Source organism: Mus caroli, chromosome 9 (genome assembly GCF_900094665.2).
Source record: "Mus caroli chromosome 9, CAROLI_EIJ_v1.1, whole genome shotgun sequence".
In the NCBI taxonomy this organism is placed as follows: Eukaryota; Metazoa; Chordata; class Mammalia; order Rodentia; family Muridae; genus Mus; species Mus caroli.
Genome location: NC_034578.1, coordinates 72,632,848 through 72,638,843, shown reverse-complemented (window position 1 = coordinate 72,638,843; position 5,996 = coordinate 72,632,848). Strand labels below are relative to the sequence as shown.

General features: G+C 46.5%; 1 protein-coding gene across 3 annotated transcripts in view; it reads left to right on the top strand.

The window, feature by feature from the left end:
• Window positions 1–1,544: 1,544 nt before the first annotated feature.
• Tmod2 (tropomodulin 2) overlaps window positions 1,545–5,996 on the top strand; it is a 39,878-nt gene continuing 35,426 nt past the window's right edge. The window contains exon 1 of one of the 3 annotated variants that reach the window (XM_021172055.2): window positions 1,545–1,788. The gene's annotated coding sequence lies outside the window, so the exon portion shown is untranslated. Of the gene's footprint in view, window positions 1,789–1,996; window positions 2,284–5,819; window positions 5,915–5,996 lie in introns of those variants that run through there. The other 2 variants (XM_029481688.1, XM_029481686.1) reach the window with 2 other exon arrangements.

The following is a 5,996-nucleotide window of genomic DNA, read 5'->3' as shown; positions in this document are numbered from 1 at the left end:
CTACCCCAAAGTTAGAGTCACAAGCTGTTGCAGTCTGTCTTGTGTAGGTGCTGGGAACCACACTGGTGTTCCCTGGAGAATGATGTCCTTAATGACTAGAGAAGCTGGATAAACCTATCCTACCACCTCTCTTTCTTGAATGACTCTGAACTCCCATAAGAACTCCCTTTGTTCATCCCATGGGACTGTTACAAAATTTTAAAAAAATACAGGAATAGGAAGGCATATTTTTCACATGCATGCAAAGTTGCTGCTATTATTTTCGACTTTAGGATTTCTTCTACAGCATGTTTTTTTATTTCAGCCATGTGACTATTGCATACCTCACCCCAGATAGCAGCCATTCAAGTTCACCCTCACCCATCCTTGGTCTACTATAGATCCAGTCAGCCCTGAGGCATCCATCTCTTTAGTTCATGTTCCTGCACTAATCCCAACATAACACAAATCCCACCATACAGTGAAATACTGCATGGAGCAACTTGGAAACAACAACAACTCAGAACAGCTATAACTGTCAAGTACTCTTCAAAGGTTATATACTCAGTGTACCCAACAAGGAGTCAAATGGAGAGCAACCTTATCGAATAGAAAATGCCCCTATTGTGTGTATGGTGGTACATACCTGTAGTCCCAGGCCTCAGGAAACAAAATCAAGAAGACTAGGAGTTAAAAGATCAGCCTAGGCTACATGATAGGACTCGTTCTCAAAAGTAAGTTTCTGGAAGGAACCCATTATGCTATGCACTTCCACAATCAGGGATGCGTCCCATTCCACTTTCATGCCCCAGAAACAAGATAATATTCTGTAGTTCCTAAGAACCAGACAGAGAGAAAGGACATTTCAGTACATCTTCGTTGGTGGGGATGGAGGTTAGACTGCTAAACGACCCACAGAAATACTCAGGGAGTTTTAACTTCTACCCAGGCCAGAGACGCAGCTATCTTTTGCATAGCACTTTTTGTAGGACTTTCCCATCAGAGACTGCATCCAAAGAATGTCTTCTGTAACCACAATGAAGGACTCCGGAGTGTGTGTGCTCTTAGTACAGACAGACCTGCGGTTGTTGACTCCCACACCGCATCTTTAAGCTGTAAACATTTTACAGGGAATGAGTCTCGAATCCAGTGTCCAGTGTGAAGCCAGTGTGTAGGTGTCAGCTCCCCAGCACTCCCAAACCAAAACTTCTATCCCGCTCCCCAAACCCCAGTTAGTTTTCCAACCCCTCTTAAGCAATTAACCCATCTAGTTCTTCCCACACCTACACCTAGCCAGTAAATCCTAGGGCAGGCCTGGTCTGTTCCTATACTTGGCCCGAAGTGGGCCTTCATGAGGCTGCCCAGAAAGATGCTCAGCTGTCCACAATCTTGTCAAGCTTCTGCCACCCATGGCGTCAATGATCCTGAGCCAGTCCACAGAGCCTACCCAGCTTCCCCCAAGTCCAGGCTCCACCTGCCTCGCAGCGTGCTGGCGCACGTAGCTCTAGATTCTACCGGAGGACCCTGCGAGGCCATCGCGTCATTGGGAGACGCAGCTGCGGCCCGGGCAAAGGGTCCTGTCTCGGTGTGGCCACCGCGCGCCGCCGGAACTACGCTTCCCAGGCTGCCCCGCTGCAGCCGCGCGCCGCGCGCCCCGCGCCCCGCGCCGCGCCCGGCCGGGAGCCGCCTGCCTGTTGATCGCAGCTCCAGCCTGGGGCCACGGCGCCGCCCCTGCTGGTCCGACCCGCTCACTCCGGGCTCTAAGGCTGCTGGGCAGGACCTTCCGTTTCGGGATGGGCACAAGCAAAGGTGAGAACCTGGGGCAGGAGGGCACTGTCGGGACAGCCTGTCTGAAGCACCCCTGTCCGCCGCTTAGCTTGTCCGCGGGAGGATGCTCCATAGCGTGGCGCGCGGCCAAGCGCAACCCGCAGCGGCTTGCACCAGAGCTGCTGGTGCGCCTGGTGGCAGGGGACCGAGCCGGGCGGCCGGGGATGAGTGTGGGTACAGGTTGCACTGTGCCCTGCAGTCCCGCAGACCCTCGGCGCTGCAGTCCACGCGCAGATGCAGAGAGGGCGCGGTCTCCAGTCGTTCCGGGCTACGGAACTGGGGTTTTCCACCTTAGGCTTTGTTTCCCATTTTCTCTTCTCCCGTGGACCTGTGTGTGATAAGCTTTCTGAGTCTTCGGCATCTCATGGCCTCATTTGAGCAAGAGCCTGGGAAGGGAGGAGTCGGGCCGGCATCTTTTCTGAGATCCCGGGAGCTGTCACAAGGACGCATCTGCCTTCAGAAAGCCTCTCTGAGCAGGTCCCAGAGAATCTTTTCTTATTCTTCCTGGTTAAAATCATGCTGGTTTGTGTCTTTCCGAGGACTTGTCTTCGTTGCTTTAACCTGTTAACCTGCAAAAAAAAAAAAAAAAAAAAAAAAAAGAAGGTCTTTTTTTTTTTTTTTTTTTGGTGGGGAGAGGGGGAGAATGATTTTTTAAAAGGCTCTGGGAATTTTTATTTTAAAATATTAGAAGGTGGGAAGGTAATGCGGCTAAAATGCAAATTACAGGAAAGAGGCCGAGAACGCCATCGTTTCTCCGGCGCCTATTAAATATCTGATTCACCATGCGCTTGGGAAGGGAGAAAAAAGAACATCAGAGAACGAGAACGTATTACAAAAGCATGGTTTCCATAGCAGCTCCACCATCTAGGCGCTGATGGATGCTGGGCCAGACCCCCTCTCCTCTCTAAGCTGCGATCGCCGATCGCCTTGTAAAATGAGATATTTGGTGAGATGGTTTCTGAACCTCTTTTCGTCCTAGATTCTTATATCAAGGTACTGAAATGGCCAGAGTGTTTAACACTTTTACAAAAACGCTTGATGGGAACAGAGCGAAGAGTTTTCCCTTGAAGAAACAGGAGGATTTTTCAGGGCTTAGCCAATCCAGTTTTGGTTTTTTGTTTGTTTATTTGTTTGTTTGCTTGCTTGCTTTAAATATGCCTGATTCCCTCTGTTTTCTTCAGTATAGCTCAATAAATATCTCAAAGGTTTGGTTTTTATGTTAATATAAATTGGCAGGCCACAATGTGGTGGTTTTGTTTGCAGAAGGCACTGCGATCAGCTGATAAAGGTTAGTGGCTCCCTAGGGCTGAGCCTGAGCTGTCAAATGTGCTCAGCAAAAAGGTGGGGGAGGAGACTCCAACAAGCAATAGCCAGAGAGAACATACAGTGAGGAGAGAGAGAGAGAGGTACTGATAGGTTATCGTGGGAAAAGTGAATTCACAATAGAAGGTCTGAGAAACACACTGTACAACACTGACCTAACTCCCCAGCTGGTACAAAACCAATGAGTGAACGAGGAGTGTGAGCAGGATTTCATATTATTTCAGAGCATCATACTGAGGGAGCACGTGTCTTTACAATGCAGAGATTAGGAACTTCCCAGTGTCCTCCCAAGGTCAAGGTGGTACCTCTTATGGGTATCCTGCTATAAGAAGACCATCTATATTTCACCTGTATAGTATTCCAGCCTATATAATGCAGGGGTAGGGAACAGCTATCATAGGTGGGAATGCAGGTGACTGTGGATTGATGTATGTGGACTTTGACTCTGACATGAGAAAACAATAGTTGTAAAAGATCATTTGGGGGGACAGGATGTGATAGGGCCTGACTTAATCCGAGCACATAGAACTTTCTGATCTGCATAAGGAGTTCCAGGGCAGCCCAGCAACATGTAATGAGACCCTGTCTCAACCTTGCATCCAAAATAAAGAAGTAAAGAGAGATAATTTGGAGATGTCCAAGATAACCTGAATATGCACTGTGTGTTAGACAATATGGAATTACTGTTCTTAGATACAGTAAAGGTATTGTAGTAGATAGGAGATTGTTCTAATTTTTTTGAATTTTAAATATTTTTAAATACCTTTACTTATTTGACAAAGTGTATCTTGATCCTATCCATTCCTCCTTAGCTCCCAATATGCCCCCTTCCAATCTTCATGCCTTTGCTGCTGCTGCTGCTGCTGCTGCTGCTGGTGGTAACCTACTAAATTCAAAGTTAAGTGATCTTGTTGGGTTGATGTGCAGATGGTGCGTTAGTAACCACAGCGGCTGTGGGTTCATGAGTGCAGTCGCTGTCCTGTCTAGAAGACTGTTTCACTGCACTCCTCCCCATCCTCCGGCTCTTTCCGCTTCCTCCCATGATGCTCCCTGAGCTTCCGTGTGGTTGATATAGATGGTCCATTTAAGGGTGCACATTCACAAGTCACTTATTCTCAGCACTTCAGTCATTATGAGTCTGCACTAACTGCTGCCCACTGTTGAGGAATCTTCTCTGGCCCTAGTTGAGAACAGCACTAATGTAGACGCATAGCCGTATGTATTTAGAAGACAGTTTGATGGCATGTCCATTTAGCAGAACAGCAGTCGTAGGTTCCCCTCATGTAGGGCCTATAACCTCGCAAGCCATGGTCTTTTGACCAGGCATGAATTCCCTTAATCCAGTTGGGAACTGGTTGGTTGTCCCCATAACTGCATGCCACCATTGTGCCAGTCAGCACACCTTGGCTGGTAGGTCAGTATGAAAGCATTAGGGTCCACTGTTTGGGTAACCCATTGGTGACAGCACAGAGAGCACCTTCTGAGACTATGAAAGCTTCGGATTTTAGAGATGAAGCACATTAGCATCTAGAACACTCAACAGATCGGTCTGTGGTTGTAGAGCAAGTTGAGGACAGTGATGAGAGTCGTGAACCAAGAATGGCAGTGTACAGCTGGATTTTGCTCCACTCTTTTGTAGATTTGGACCTTTTTCTTTTTTTCTTCCTTCCTTCCTTCCTTCCTTCCTTCCTTCCTTCCTTCCTTCCTTTCTTTTTCTTTCTTTCTTTCTTTCTTCCTTCCTTCCTCCCTCTCTCTCTCTCTCTCTCTCTCTCTCTCTCTCTCTCTCTCTCTGTCTCTCTCTGTCTCTTTCTTTCTTTCCTTCTTTCTTTCTTTTTTTCCTTTAGGAGACAAGAGTGTAAACCGGGCTGCCCTGGAAATAGCTGTTAGACCAGGCTGACCTTGAACTTAGAGATCCACCTGCCTCTGCCTCCCAAGTCCTAGGACTAAAGGTGTGCGCCACCACCACCACCTGGCTTAGATTTGAACTTTTTAAATAAGAAATTGGAGGTGAATTTTAAGAAAACAAAAACAAAACAAACAAATAGAAAAGGCTGTAGAAGACTTTGTGGATATGGACAGGGTGCTGGATGAGTCTGACAGGAATTTCTTAACTCCAAGTTCCCAAGCAAGACATAAAATCTTCCCAGAGATGTTAGTGGAGTCAGGAAAACGTTGCTTTCTTTGGTTCTTCTAGATCATTTATACTTAAGAGACGAATCTTCTAGCTTTAACTCAAAATGCCATTAAATACTTGGTGTCTGTGGGAAACTTGTCATAGAAAACCACCCCCCATCAAGTCCTTTTTAGAAACTATCACAGTATTTGCATGTAACCAGAGGTATTCTCCTAGGATGTTTAAAGCCTCCCTGAGCTACTTATACCTAATATACTGTCATTCTGTAACCTCGTGTGCCTCTTTTTTTGGATTGACAACAAAAAGGAACGCACAGTAGAGGCGCTCTAGGAATGAACCCAGAGTCTTGCTGGGAAAGCCCTCTACCACTGAACTATAGCCTCAGACATTTTTTTAAAGATAATTTGACCTGCAGTTGGTTAAAGTAGTGATGTAGAAATTCCAGTTATTAGTGTAGCCTTTGTGTTAGTTCATTCTCAACCCTCAATAGTTCTTGCCCTAGCTAAGAACTACCCTGAAAGAATTCCCTCCTTTCCACCCATGTAGGATTGGAGATTGAAGATGAGGCCCACACAACCTAGGCGAGTGTTCCACCACTGAGTCACAGCTGAAACCATCTTTTATTCGGTTGGTTGGTTGGTTGGTTCACAGGTTGGTTGGTTGTTTTTTTTTTTTTTTTTTTTTTTTTTTTTTTTTGGGGTGGTAATGTTTTGTTGGTTGGTTGGTTGGTTTG